Source organism: Ambystoma mexicanum, chromosome 7p (assembly GCF_040938575.1).
Source record: "Ambystoma mexicanum isolate Mex_15411 chromosome 7p, UKY_AmexF1_1, whole genome shotgun sequence".
NCBI lineage: Eukaryota > Metazoa > Chordata > Amphibia > Caudata > Ambystomatidae > Ambystoma > Ambystoma mexicanum.
The window spans coordinates 630089648-630106009 of NC_090939.1; the positions used below are offsets into that span (position 1 = coordinate 630089648).

Genomic DNA, 16362 nt, shown 5'->3' on the forward strand with positions numbered 1-16362 from the left:
TGTGGAGCCCAAGCAAAATGCTGTGCATGCAGCTCCCGTGGCCCTCAGTGGCAATAATGTTCATTGGCCCATGGAGAGGTTGACCCTGAATCAGCATATGCCACTGGGACGTCCCAAGGTTCCCGGTTTAGTTGTGCGCCCAACCCGGGCCATATCCGCCTTCGTTCCCTCAGGGACCTCGGCGCTGGTCAGAGGGCGGCGGCGAAGGGCAATGATGGAGAGACAGCTTTTGAAGCGGGCCAGCCGAACAGAGTCCCAGTGCCAACATCCTTGCCTCCAAAAGAAGCCTTTGCCACAGAACTGCCTCCGGCAATCACCTCCCAGTATGGTGGCCAGGCAGGGCCGCCAGCCGCTCCCATGCCTCGCCTCCGTTACCGAGTGTCGCCAGAGTCAGCCACCGTTCGTTGCCTGAAATCACTACTCCTGCATCAGCTCCACCCCAGATATTGCGTGCTGAGCGTACGTTCACCCTTTAGAAGCCTTTTTTCAGGATTTTGAAATGCCTTGTAAACAGCACAGTATTAAGCGGGAACTCTCCACCTAGAGCGGAGCTCACACGCAATCTGCCATCTTGGCCATTGCGCAACAGGCACCCCCCCGCCCCCAATTTGCCATTTTCTTTGTGTCTATCTGGTTATTTGGTCTGAGATCTTTATTTATAATTCAATCTAGCACAATAGATGCTTCCAGGTGCTAGAGCACAAATCTAAGGACCTAGACGCGTGAGGGATCATGGGTACAGTATACGTCACAGTAGGGATTGTGCTACCAGAAGGCCCAGTCGATGTACCTTTTCGAAATCAAAATAATCATTTAATACTCTGTACAGACCACTAGATGTCGACATATTGTGGGGGTGGGCCTCTTAATCACCTTAACCCAAGCGGGCCCTCCACCTGAGGAACAAGTGCATGTTTTGTACATAAAATGTAAAACAATTGAAAAGTACAATATTCCGGGGAGCAGTTAGATGGTGCTGTAGAACCAAACTAACTGGGAGGTGTCAGTAATGTGAGGCAGACAACTGCTTGTAGTTTTCTCAAGATTAGACATTTTATTAAAGGAAACTTTGCAAATAAAGCCTTACTTGCCCTACTCTTTTAGGGAATACCCTACATAGTCTAAAGGCTAAAGGAACAACTCCTAAGATATGTAAACTGGCCCTCACTTTAACCAAAAAAACATTCAAAGAATAATAATAAAGCAACATACAATATTATATAAATAAGAATTGAACAATATCTGGATGACCTTGACCTGTCCTGGGAAAATCCCTTTCCCCAGGGGTTCCAAGCCACTTCAAAATGTTCAAAGGGAAACAAAAGTCTTGGACCAGTTCTTAACTGTTCCAAGTCAAAACAAAGTTTCATCGAACAAACACTATAACAATTCTCTGGTTTTAGTTGAAAAGATCCCCTTCCAATTCCAGCCAAGATAAAAGCACCAATGGTAATACTAGATATCTTCTCTTCACAGTGCAAAGAATAGAATTTCTTCATCTACAACTTTACAATTAGTCTGGGCCTCTGCAGTACATTTCTTATAATTGTCAGGATGCTCCTCATTGGGTTGCTGTTTCACTCTTAACAACCATCCTTCTATATTTGTTTAATATGAGAACAGTTCCACAGTGTGCCACTCCTCCAAACCACTTCAATGTAACATCCACTGACCGTTTTATGTACAACCACAGTTCAGGTACTTTTGCTACAGTTTTATTTTTCAGAATTATTAGGCATGTAATGACAAGACACTTCGACCTCTACAGGTAGGCAAGGCATTCTTCCCTTCAGTGACTTCCAATAAGATTGTCTGTCTGACTGCCACCATGGGTAACCGGCCACTGCCCAGAAGACTGACTTCCTCTCAGCTTCAGCAGTCTTCAGCATTACAGGTTATTTCCCCAATGTTCCTTCCAAACACCCAGTTCCCCTTCTCCAGACTTGTTCACACCCCTTCTGTCCCAGTAATTACCTAGAAGCCGTAGTGCCACTCTTTCAGCTTCAGGTAACAATACTACTTTTAGACTTAAAGGAATGGTTTGGTCCAAATTTTTTATTGTCCTTACGGGTCGGCCATGTGTTTTTAAGCCTAAGTCGCTCGATTTTAGAAAAATCTCCTATGGGCCTTACCCGAGTTTTCATCCATTAAACGCACACGAAAACAGGCACCAGGGCGCTGCCATTTTGTGATAATCCTATCACTTGCCCCATCGCGCTGGCTGACCTGCTTTTGCGGCACTAAATCATATCCCCCGCCTCTGATCCTGTCATCAGCAGACGCATACCACACATTTCACAACGCCAAAGCACGTCTCATGTCAACAATCGCTGCGCTTCAGCTAATGACCTGTCGCCATGGAAATGGCAAGACGCCTCTTTCCTCAATAAGTATAAACAGACCGTTTCACAACACACAGCAGCAGATTTTCGATTCCATTCCTCTCTCTGTGTTACTTTGAGTATTCTTTGACTCGTTTCTGTGCTCTGGTCAGCTACCTTGGCCGCTTGTAGCCTGTGTGAACACCTGTACCATCGCTATAAATAATTTTAGTTTGTTTACCACACAATGGCTACAATAATGCCCTACATGTACGAGCCCGAGTATACCGAGGAGGAACTACTGGAAAGGGAAACATGCGAAAACGATGGGACTTGCGACGGCAGTTGGCAGGACGAATCAACGGATGAAGACACTGGACCTAGTCGCATGGACGGTCTTTCCACCTGGTGCACATGCAATCAGTGCGAGCTAATGCCAACCGAGGAGGAGAACTGCTGCTGCTGTGAAAACTCGGGATGCGTGGCCTACATTTCGGAAGGCGAGCCACGACCGCAATGCATCACCGAGCTGCCAGACTTCAGGGCAGCCTGCCTCACACGGTCCGTGTTGAGGATAATGATGGTGCTTATGCACGAACTTCGCGCAACTGTTCGTCCTCGTAATCCGAGTAACGAGTAAGTATAATCTGCTTGTGATGCCACTACTATTTCATGGTCGTCTCCTATATCCAAAATTACATCTACATATCATTGTAAGGCATGAAAGTCGTTCAATAGTGTGCAGCGTCTAGATAGCGTCTAGATAGCATTTGTCCGAGCAGAATGCTATTAGTTACAAGAATTGTCATTGACAACAAACGTTTAATCAACTTATCTTGGTCATTTAAAAACAGTTTGTATCATTATTTTACACAGGTGGTACCGGCTGGTGGCCTATCGTTCCTTTACATGGTGGCTTCACGGGAGGCTTGGACACCGCGTTCGAAGAGTAATACCCGCCTGTGCCGTTCGTGCCATAAGAGAAACTTTCCCGAGTGACAGTAGTCAGTGCAGGGGATTTTCCCTCGCTGTGCTGCAACCTGACCTGTACAATGTGTAAAGTTTTGTATTTTTGTGCCATCAAAAAAAGAAACAAAATGAAACACCACATATATTTTATATATTGTTTCGATTTTTTAAATGAATCAAGTGTGTCTCCATTCAGCAGTCTTCCTGTGCCTTGTCTGCACGCCCACCGGCCCATCCATCCATCCACCCCCCTCCCCTATCAAAGGCGAAGTATAACTATATAAAGTATAAAAAAGTGGTTAGTTTAACAAAAACAAAAGTCCATAACAACAAGTCCAGTGGATGCGCGCTGCCATGGGGGGCTGTCAGGGGCGCGAACAGCCAAAGTGCCAAACACCATGTACACTTCAAAAGGTATCCCACGCCAAGGGGCCATCGCTCACATGGCCTCCTCAGACTCTGTGTCTCCAGGCAGGGCTCCCCCTTGAAGCAGGCCGCCTCCCTGCAATCCACATAAGTGTGTCTCCATTCAGCAGTCTTCATGTGCCTTGTCTGCACGCACACCGGCCCATCCACCCCTCCCCCTCCCCTATCAAAGGCAGTTCGCACCAGGGGATGAGTGCTGCCAAGGTGTGCTGTCAGGGGCGATAACGGCCAAGGTGCCAAACAGCATGTACACTTCAAAAGCTATCCCACGCCAAGGGGCCATCGCTCACATGGCTTCCTCAGACCCCGGGTGTCCGGCCAGGAAGGACCCCCCCGCCCTCACGCTGGCCGACCCCCGGAAAACCACATAATACCACGACATACACACGTCATTCATTCACAAACACACCCCGGTTTGTAATACTTTATAAACCACTTGATATGTCTCATGAGAACATCTTTGTGCTTTGCAAGTCAACTCCTGAACGTGCTACCTGAGAATCACTGAGATCGATGCTAATCTGCTCGTCGTCGTGCTATCCGTGAACTTATGTGACCGCTTCGAGCAAACTCGTCAGTGTGCTACCTGTGGCCATCTACCTGTTCTCCTGCAACATATACTGCTCGGCCTGCTAAATCCAACTGTTTGTTGGTCAAGGTAAGGCCATGTATCCTAGTCATATTTCGGTCATTTTTACATTTCTATCTATTTGCGAGTAGAGTACTCAATAGTGCTATGTTCATTGGTCTCATTGATATTGACTTGAGTTTCCATTGTTATGCTATCAATAGATCTATTTGTTTTCATCTGTGTCAATTGTCATCGAATTGCATCCTTCGGGGGTCCAGTCTATAATGTAAGCATGTTTCCTTCTCGTGCAAGACAGAACATCCAAGGGATGAGTCACATGTTCAGAGTTTAGTAACATCATTTATACATTTCTGCAATTTATGCAAATACTAAGCCGCACATGATGAACTGATATAGTTCCTGCGACCAAAACAAACCTTGCATTGAACATTGTATGGTTCATTTACTTTTGTATCACATTTTTATTCATCAAGATTGTATAATAATGTTGATATTTACCTTTCAGGCTTTTCAACAATGCCTGCCTGTTCGATTAGCGGTTGCCCTTCGAAGACCCATGCTAAATCTGAACAATGCATGTATTCCCGAAAAATGCATGTATTCCCGAAAAATGTTGATCGAATAAGAGAATGGGTCAGACATTGTGGATATCCACTGGATGAGCTGGAAAGTAGAGTCCAACAAGTCTTAGAAGACAAGAGGCGTACTTTTCCTCAAACATGTACACAACATCTTGGGTAACAGAGAAGAATAAATGGCGAACGGTACGAAAATTGCTCACAAACGCTATTCCCACTCTATTCGTCCACATTCCGCCACTGGTGAGTCAAGTGTCCGGATTTAGCTTTAGGCCTTGCGGTAGTGTGTAGGTAGCCGAATGGATTCATTGATATTTTAGGTGTTGTGTCCCTTGTAATACTTTCGACATTGATATGAGTGTATAGCTTTTTGAATAATGACATTTATCAATATATTCTTTTTTGATTTCATAACCCACAAACGAAATCTATATATGGGCACAGGGAACTGTGCTATATTGCGCATTTTCAATAGCATTACTCTCAAGTATTCTGTCTCCTTACATGGCAATTTTTAATATTGGCATTTCATTATCAATTAATAATTTACCTTTACAACTGCTTGACTATCCCTTGAATCTGAAGCAAGAACATTCTATATCCGTGACGTGCTCGCAGTTATCAACCACTTCTAGCGCGTATCAGGTAATCTTACTTGGCTATTCTGCTACAGACTTGTTTTATGCATGTCAAGTAATATTTTTATTGTATCGTGTAATTATTTTACCGAATGTTTGGTTAGTGCTTTCCAATTGATATACACCTTAGTTATCGTCCACTGGTGTTTGTTTTCAGTTATAATTAGTGTTATCCATAGTAATGCAAGTACTGTCTTTCAGGGAGATGCTGAAGCGTCCACCACATTGACAACATCCCTAGATGTTCTTCAGCAGCACGAGGTATGGATACTGACAGCTCCATCAAACTAGATCATCAGAGCTGGAATACTCGTCGTTTGATTGTTCTACACAATGTTTCATTTGTGGTTAGCCATTGATATGTACCTGTGCGGTCGACCCCAAGTGTGTGTTATGTTTTCAATATTGTAATCCTTACTAATGCAAGTACTATGTTCCAAGCAGTTGATGGAGCGTCAACCCCTGCACTTGATGCAGAGCCTGACATTCAAGTAATTCCAGGGGAAGTGGAAGCGGGACCTTGCGTATACGAATCGGCGCAACAGCTTTCGGAAGTGCGCACTACATTTACAACATCCCTACATATTCTTCGGCAGCACGAGGTATGGATACTGACAGCTCCATCGAGCGTCATCATATAACGTGATTCCATTTGCTATACTTTCTTCCCTTTTAACGCAAGTACTGTGTTTCAGGGAGACGACGGAGCTTCCACTACAATAACAACATCCCATTTAGATGATGCAGATGTAAATAATTCGGAGAAATAATTCGATGAAATCTGATCATATTTAGATATTCCTTGATTCTTTTAGACAATGCATCATTTGTGGTTTTCTCTTTATATGTACCTGTCTCGTCGACCCCAAGTGTGTGTTATGTTTCCAATATTGAAAACCATACTAATGCAAGTACTGTGTTTCAGGGAGATGACTGAGCTTCCTCTACAATTACAACATCCCTTGTAGGTGATGCAGATGTAATGAAATCGGAGAAATAAGTCGATGAAATCTGATCATATTTAGATATTCCTTGATTCTTTTAGACAGTGCATCATTTGTGGTTATCTCTTTATATGTACCTGTGCCGTCGACCCCAAGTGTGTGTTATGTTTCCAATATTGAAAACCATACTAATGCAAGTACTATGTTTCAGGGTGTTTCTGATGCCTCCTCTCCAATACAACCATTCATGGCAGTCCATGCAGAGCCAGAGGTATGGATACTGAAAGGTCCATCGAACTAGATCATCAGAGCTCGAATACTTGTCGTTTGATTGTTCTACACAATATTTAATTCATGTTTAGCTATTGAGATGTACCTGTGTGTTCGTCCTCACATGTGTTTTATGTTTTCAATATTGTGATACATAGTAATGAAACTACTATGTTTCAGGGAGTCAATGGAGCGTCATTCCGTGCTTTCTATGCGGATCCAGAAAATATAGTCGTTGCAGCGCAAGAGGAAGGGAAGACATGCGGAAACGAATCGGAGCAACAGCGTGCAGATGTTGAAGTTCGAGTCAAGAAAGTTGCAAAGAAAAGAAACAAAAATAAGGTTAGTTACGAACAGTTCCTAATTTTGGGAATTGTTTTGTGTTGGGGACTATATTATGTTTTTTTCCTGTCAATTCTACTATACTTTATATTGTGTTTAAAATGAACATCCCTTTTCCAATCTGTCCTCTAGTTACCCGTGGGTGCACGAACTATACATACACAGACAGTGAAGCAAATGAGAGATGTTGCTTGCCAGACCATTTACACTATGGAGGAACTATTAATTCAGTCGCGGTGTGTTGAGACTCGAGATACTCCTGTCCAATGGCCAGAACATGAATTGAATGTGTCCGGAGAATCCAGTAAAGTTTTATTGGACCGTTGCTACAGTTCGACCGCACCACCAAAAGGAGATGATACTGAATGTATTGAAGATAGCTCTGAAGTAGTCGCAGATCAATTCACAAAATCTACACCCGGCAAAAAAATGGCACCCCAAAATCTGTTGACATTGTTGTGTTCTCCCATCAATGCTGAAGTAACAGATGTTGAAATGACAGAGCATGAACCAGCCGCAGCACCAAACGACGCATCAGAACTTGATATCAGCGATATTTCTTTCAAATTTGTTGATATGTCCTCAACGGCATAGTCCGAAACAACTTTCACGCCTGATGACAGTCTAATGAAAGAGGGCAAATACATAGTATTCGACAGTTGTTTGATGGATATTATAAGTATGCTGAAATGTGGGCATTCAGTTGGAGGGGAAGTATGTGGGGAGCCATTGATTCATGTGACTTGTCAAAAACAAGGCAGCAACGTCAAAATCCATGCGGCCTGTAGATTAAATCATGCGTTCTCATGGTCTGCACAACTGATGCTGGGGAAGCTGCCAGCAGGCAATCTACTGTGTGCAGCTGCCTCACTTTTTAGTGGGTCCTGTTTTAGAAAGTTAGAGTCTTTCTTTCAGTTTGTGGGACTCCATTTCATTTCTAAAACACAGTACTACAAATACCAACATGATTATCTGTTTCCGGCCATTAGTGATGCTTGGAAAATTGAAAAATTGTCTCTAGCAAGTACTTTCGAAGGGAAACGTTTCAGGCTAGCCGGCGATGCACAGTGCGACAGCCCTGGATTTTCTGCCAAGTACTGCACCTACCACTTTCAGGACATGGATAGTAAGAAAATTGTGAGTTTGGTGGTTGTGCAGGTGTCCCAATGTAAATCCTCAGTGGCCATGGAGAAACTAGGATTTATAAAATCATTGCAATATGTCCAATCAAGGGGAATGCACATCGACCTCATAGCCACGGACAGACACGTTTCAATTGCCAAGACAATGAGAGAGCAGTTTCCACATATTAAACACCAATTTGACCTATGGCATCTTGCTAAATCAATCAATAAGAAAATCTCGGCTGCAGGGAAAAAAAAGGTTTTGAAAGTATTTCACAGTGGTCCCAGTCTATAAGCAACCATCTTTGGTGGAGCTCCAAAACTTGTGAAGGGACAGTGGAAATCCTACTTGAAAAATGGTGGTCACTGATGCACCACTGTACCAACGTTCACCGCTGGACAGAAAACCAACATATCCACCAATGCGAACATGGCCCTTTGTCCACAGAGGAGGCACGGAAGAAGAAGTGGTTGATTGCATCTTCACCTGCACACAAAGCCATTGAGAAGATTGTTTTCGATAAAACTCTATCAAGAGATTTGAGGGGACTGACAGAATTCTGTCACACAGGAGAATTGGAGGTGTTCCACAATATGTGCCTAAAGTACAGGCCAAAGCGATCGCATTTTGGCATACAGGGCATGAAACATAGGACTCTACTAGCGGTCTTGGCCCATAACGAGAATGTGGGCCGTGAACAGTCTAGGACTATGGGAAATGTAGGGATGCCTCGCTACACTACGACCTTTGGAAAAGGAAGTAAGAAATAGGGGGTGAAACCAGTATATGAGGAAATGGAGTTCGACTTTGTTAAAGGCCTTATTGTTAGTGTACTAGAGAAGCACAGATATGGAATTTTGAGCGTTTCTGTGCAGAGCACTGATGCATTGCCACCAAACATTGCCACTGTGCCATGTCCACCCAAAGCAGAACTCGTTGAGAAGTTCAAATCCCGGTTTAAATAAATCATTGTAATCGGATTGTCTTTTTGAAAATAATGTTATTGTACAGTGTGCATACAAAGTAAGCTAACCCTAAACCCTCCATTCACCATCCTGGGTGGCGAACAACATCAGTGTCATCTTTGACTTCTCTCTCTATTCACCTCCTATCGCTGACCTTGTGAATATGTGTATGTATATATTTTTGTTGCTGTAACTAAGTTTCGCAATCTCATGTAAATGCTGCACACTGTTAACCGAGTGGAGGCTTGCGTATTGCAAATAATAAAACAAATAAACAATAAATCTATCTTTCAACTCAACTCCTCGGGTACTTTATAATTTCCCTGACCTTCCCCCAAAAAGTCAATGGGCCTCATTACAAATCAGGCGGTCCGGAAATAACGGTGGCGGTAAACCCGCCGTCACTGTTGTTTCCGGACCGCCTGATCCCGACTCCTGCAGGCGGGAGGTGATGTTCCCGCCAGGTCTAACCTGGCGGGTTTAACACACTGCCCGCCTGCAGGCGGACGAGGAAACACCGGCAGCATCACGAGATGCTGCCGGTGTTTCCATGATCCCCATTCCCATTGAGTCCCATAGGACTCAATGGGAAGAGGGATTAACACCATTCCGTCTCTGTGATTCCCGGGAAACCGGGGTTGTAATGCCCCGGTAATTCCAGGAATCACGGAGTGGGAATGGTAATACGAGTCTGGCGGTAACCAGGCGGTTTTACCACCTCGGTTACCGCCGGACTCGTAATGAGGCCCAATGTCTCCATAGTTATAGTTCTCTAGGGCTGCAAAACTCGCGGACAACGAGGACAAAATTGGGGGCCTTAGAATGCGCCAAGCAAGGCGTTGCAGATGGGAGAGAAGCCAGTTCGCATTTGCACATTGAGGCATAGTACAAAGACAGAGTCGAAAATTCAAGTTCTCACAGATGGCTTTACACGGGATGTTGCAAAGTAAGAATGTACGCTCATGCAGAGTGAAGGTCAGCGGCTTTGATTTTTTGCTCGCGGGCTGAAGAGGCCCGCGAATCGCACTGGCAGTATAAGGTTCTATTGTTTTTTGACCTTGAGAGACAGGGACCATACCGACAGGACTTCATTTGAAGGAGGGGGGCAATAACGTAAGAGACGATAAAGCTGAAAATTCTGAAACTAGACCGAGTTTCATGTTAGTTCAGTATGTGAAAAATCGTTGGCACGAACACAGTGGGATTTACGGACTGCATTACGCAGAGATACAATGGAAATGGCAAATATAATATAAGTAACTCTTTAGACGCTTTTATACCTGAATGAATGAATGAATGAATGAAGAGCAAGTACAACATTTGTGGGATCGTCTTTCTACCGGGCACATGGGCATGCATGTGCCCATTCGACATGCATGTGGGCAAACAGTCGTTTCTCAGTGGTTCAACGGTAAAAAAAAATCATTAGTTTGTGTGTTTCCCTCGATTTATTTCATTAGTTTTCGCATTGCTTTTAGAGCCGAACATACTCCATTGCACTATCCTTGCAAGCAAATAGTTTCAGCTTGCCCGCAATAAATAAAATGAATAATAGTAATAAAGATCGGCTGGTGAGACTAATTTCAATTTTTGTTTTCTAAACAGGTACATCCTACCGTACTGCCACTGCCACCTATTCCAGACCCCGGCAGACGGATTTTTCAACCGTCAGCTGTAGCTTCTTGTAAACAACTGCACAACGTTGACCATTTTATGGGATGATCGCCAAGGGGCCGTATGCCCTTACGGGGTACTAGCGGCTAGAAGCAACATATCAACCTTTACGGTGGCCTAGTGCCTAGTTGATGGAACAGCCTTGCGGTTCACTGTGCATTCAAAGTGCTTCTTTTATTGAAAACCAACACCCTGTGTACCAAAAAGGAACAGCGCGTGACTCACGATAAACTTTTCCGGATTTGCGGATCAAGAGAAAAGAAAATAAATTCCATTCCGATTTAATATGCCAATTGCTGAATATTCTCTAAACATTTAATGTCAAATAAATGTACTTTACCAAATGTACCGTATTGCTGTTTGATTTTAAAGTACAGTTTCATATTCCGAATTGTGGCGCGCTGTGTTGTGAGTTGATCTGTGTTGGTTTCCGGGTTCTGTGTGAAGTCGCTTAGAAGACGACTGGGTGCGTTTGCCTACGCTGCACAGTAACGTCATGGAGAGAGGCGGGGAATATGAATGTTTTGATAATGTCAGGCTCAGGGGTGGGGGATATGATTTAGTGCCGCAAAAGCGGGTCAGCCAGGGCGATGGGGCAAGTGATAGGATTATCACAAAATGGCAGCGCCCTGGTGCCTGTTTTCTCGTGCGTTTAATGTATGAAAACTCGGATAAGGTCCATAGGACATTTTTCTAAAATCGAGCGACTTAGGCTTAAAAACACATGGCCGACCCGTAGGGACAATAACATTTTTTAACCGAACCATTCCTTTAAGGCCACTGGATTGTTGACAACTTCAAATTTTATATGTAGGGGTTTAAACAGTGCTTCCTTCACTGGGAAAAGGATTCTCCGCTTGGCTTGGGTATTGCTTGTTATTTTCTTCCGTATAGCCACTTCATCAAATAAAGAATGCGAATTCAGAATGTTACAAGATTTAGTCTTCAAAGTAAAACCATAATTAGGCACACACAACCACTCTTTAAGATAGATTTTCAAACTTAAAGACTTGAATGAAATTATATTTCTATTCCTGTGTAAGGTTAAAGAGGCAACTTTTGACTTGGTTCGGGGAACATAATTGGTCACAAGCGACCTTCCTTAGTGCTCGTTTCACTAGTAGCTTTTGTAAAACAGTATCTCTGGGTTTTCGGAATGGATTCAAACAGCGGTCCTTTTCCACAATTAAAAGCACGCTACCACTATGGTAATTTGAAAAGTATTTAACTATAAATAGAATGGTCTTTACTTTCTACACTAACACTCCGGCTTTCTACTTGCTTTCAACTCTAGGCAAATTGCTTTGGAGTTGGTTACAGCTACCGGCAAGACTTATTAATTGTTTGGGCGCCAAGCTTCACTCACTGGCCTCAGGTACACTGTGGTTGCAGGTTGCTACGCTCTCCCAACTTCCTCGACCTCTGCTACTTCTTTTGGCTCACTTGGGACCCACAGCCTTCTCCAGCACGTATGTCTCTTGTCTGGTCTCCGTAATTGGGATCTCCTTCGCTCATAAAACCCTCAGCTTGCCTTTTGCCTCTGGCCTTGGGTTCCTGCACGATCACGGCTCTGCAGTCAACGCAACTCGGCTCACCTGGGGAAAACTTCACTGCTAGCATGTCTTCCTCTGCGCAGCCTCTGCAATACAGGTTTTGAGAACACAGGCCCCTCTTAGAACTTGCAGGTGAAATTTGCTGTCTCCACGTTCCGGCGTCCCTTCTGTGCTCCCACTTCCTCGTGAATTGCCAGCCACATGTTTCTCCTCTACTACTACTGCTGCCAGCCTTCCAACTCCTGCTCCAGCTCCTTCTTCCTCTACTCTCCTGGTGCAGCCTTTTATGCCCCACAGGTTTGACAATTGTCTTCAGGTGTGACCCAGCAGCCTCAATTGCATGGCTATTTAGGCTTAATTGCCTGACTGCTACATCCACATGCCTCTTTAGCCCTTTTCTTTGTCTCAATCCCACTAAGATTCTGGGACATGTAGTTTGTCTGATCAAAGTTAGGTTTTTCTACTTCTTGATTACTTTTAAGGGTAGATGTAATTCCCTTAGTAATTTTAACAGAGGGGTTGTGGGTTTTTACTTGTTTAGAGGAAGATGGTTTAGAGAAGACAACGTTTCCACCATACTTTTTAGTGTACCCTTGGAATTTAGGGGGTCAATTAATTTTAGATACCAAAAAGAGTTTTTCTTTTGGTATAGTAATCTTTGTTGTTACAACCTTAGTGTTCATCAGCTTAGGTTTAATAGGAGGGTGAGAGACATTCAAATGACAATAAGCCATAACATCTTTTGGCACAGTGTTAAGCATCTCCCTATCAGAGGAAAAGAGACAGTGGGGGTCATTACGACCCTGGAGGTAGCCATGCCGCTATCCGGGTTCGGGTTCCAGGAATGGGGAAATACTGGGCCATTCCGACCTTGGAGGGCCCGGTATTTCCCCATTCCAGGAACCCAGACCTTGTACATCCCCATTCCCATTCGAGCCCCCATAGGGCTCAAAGGGAATGGGGAGGATGCAAACAATAACGGGCCCGTTGTTTGCATCCTGGTCTGCTTGCGGGACCCACTAAGGACGCCTGGTTTTACCAGACGTCCTTAACGGGTCCCGCGAGCAAACCTCGCAATGCGAAGGTAGGGGTTTAATGTGGCCGTCAGCTATACCGGCCCCTTTAACCCCCTACCGCCAGGGTCGTAGTGACCCCCAGTGTCTCTTCCCACAGAATCTTCTCACTTCCCTGGGCCCTGTCTCTACCTAGCCGATCATCCCGCAGTACACCACCCACAGGGTTGGTATAAGGAAGTGTCTGGCCATCTGGGAGGAGACCTTGGGCAGGGTTTCAGTGAGGGATTTGCAGGATTCTTCACATAAACCAAGTATCAACAAAACCACACTAGTTGACATCCTATATACATTTTTGCAACAGTTTAAACACTCCCAGATACTTTATAACAATCCACCCCCCACATGTGATTGGATAAAAACCTCTTCTAAGAAATCCCATCTTTCACCCAATTCTTACATTTTCATTGATCACTGTTATCTTACCTACCATTTTCTGCTCTTATGTAGAACACACACACCTCTTCTAAGGATTTGTCTGTAGTAGGTCATGACATCAGCACATGGGTAAACATTTGTATGCAAACATATTTCATTACTAGCAATAATTGGCCTAAGCCCTTTTAACCTTAACTCTTAAATACACATGGTTCGCATAAATAGTTCAAGCGTTATGAAAAAGAGGTAAACACTTTCTCTTTGAATTGGCGATAACCATCTCATTCAACAAGTCACTGGTTCCTTTTGAACATTCTGATCTAAATAATTGCCACTTCATTGCACACAGCACATATGAAAATACAATTAAAACTACTGGGTTTCAATTACTTTAGCCTTGGGCATTGACTCACCCCATGTTTTATTGGTGGCCAAAAACAAATATCGAAACCCCTCTGTCAAGCTCCCCTTCATTCAGGAGATTACATCTGCCATCTGTGATACTCATCCAACCAGAAACCCCATGGCTGTCTTCTTCAGCTGAGCTGACCGCAAAGGTTACTTACCTGTCTTGTGGCCTCTGAAATCCTGCAGAATCAGTTTCTCAAAAGTCAAACAGCCCTGACTACCGTGTTCTTATCCCTTAGTAAAAAGCCCACTACATTTAGATTCTCAAATTATGTATTTGTATCAGTGTGCATGCATGTTTAATAACTGTCATATTTTCTTTACAGTGGGCTCTCTATGACCAGTCCTCTTCCTTCCATGCACATTAAAAACCTTCTCGTTCTCTGTTTCCACATACTTAAGAGCACTGCATTTGTGAATTGTGTTTGTATCATTTGGTGGTTTTAACATTGTATCGTTTTGCACGCATGTAAACTAATATGTATCAGTTCTAGACAAAAAATAGCACTAAAAAGTAAGATATCCCATCCACAATTAACTACACTCGATACATATGAAATTGCAACATCTTACCCCCAGTCATCAGCATGACGTGTGCAACATAAACCTCCCTTGCTTGTGGGGAACTTTCCTGACCACCCCAACACTATGCAAAGCATGTGACTCTAAGCAGATACAAGCATCAGAAAGACGATTACAGGTATGCAATGTTTGGCATATACAAAGCTCATCTGAGTTCACTAACAGCTGCGTTGTAGATGGAAAACTACACAATAGAAAAGGAGTGCTAGGGATTGATCCCCTTTTTTCTGTGCATGAGCATAAGAGAGAATTGGAATCCCCATTTATAAGAAAAGATTCAAATACCTCTTAAAATATGTATTAGTTGTGTTATGACAACATATGTAGTGCAACACACCCAGAACTATCCAGTGCATGTTGCAATTCACAGATAGGTGTGTGAAATTAGTACATTATCTGACATTGGTACATCAAGTGCTACTGACCTCAGTGTGCAGGGAGTCAGAGACCTACTTTCATATGGAAGCAGGAGCAGCACGGCTAGAGGTCCAGGATGAAACCTAAAGCCATGACAAACAAAGGATTCCATCTGAAGCGAACAACTTCTGTTAACCTTTCTTGTTGAACATTGTATGTGTACATATAAAGAACAATGAATGTGCTGGTTTTAGTGGCTAGCAGAGCAAACTTGCAGGATGCCTGCTGTGGGTGGTATTGAGAGCAATCCCAACTCCTCGTGGGTGTTCCTATCATTGGATGTGGTCGCGGAAGGACAGGGCTCTAATGAACCCCCTGGAAAGGTAGAACAGGTAAATGGGGTAAAATACACAACAAAGATTCTGGGTACAGAAAAATTAACATAGCCCCATAACAGACCAGGATGATGTAGTTTTCAGCTCACACTGACCTGGATAATTGCTTTAAATGCCAGCACCATGCACCCTTCAGTGATAAAAAATACTTAAGTTAGGTACTCAATGGGTCGGGATCAGGTAAGGACAGATGCGGTAGTAGACAGTGGTAAAGATGCCATGTTAGAAAAGCCTGGACCTTTTATATGCCATGTAAATGACATCTCAAAGTTGGCAGCTTCTGAAGGGCAATACATCCTCCCGGGATGCCCATGCTCATATGCCCTCAGGTGTCAGCTTGGCAGTGGGTTTGCTACATCCGGGAAGATCTCGGTCACTGGCATCTATTGCTCACTCCCCTAGTTCTACCGACTTTGCCATGGTGATCTGGGAATCAGTATGGACGGAGTCATCTAAACACTGGCACATGTCCAAGGCATGTGTCAGTTGTGCGGGCGCCATGTGTAGGTTGAGCTCTAGTGAGGTTCGTTCTCACAGGTTGGTCAAAGTCTTGGTGTCTCGAGTAATTATACTCATTCTATCATGGGCACTCAAATGCCCATCCTGCGTACTGTAGACCCTCAACCACAGCAAAATCATGAAAAATCATGTTTCCTTGATTGAGCTAATTTCAAAAAGCAGCTGTTAGTATTTTATCATGTATGTGACCAGTATTAATCAATACTGTCATTTAAGGTACACTCTGACTGAACTATGATCTTGTGTTTTTTCT

General features: G+C 43.8%; 1 protein-coding gene across 16 annotated transcripts in view; it reads left to right on the forward strand.

The window, feature by feature from the left end:
- INPP4A (inositol polyphosphate-4-phosphatase type I A) overlaps positions 1-16362 on the forward strand; it is a 2396889-nt gene that overhangs the window by 870253 nt on the left and 1510274 nt on the right. The window lies entirely within an intron of this gene.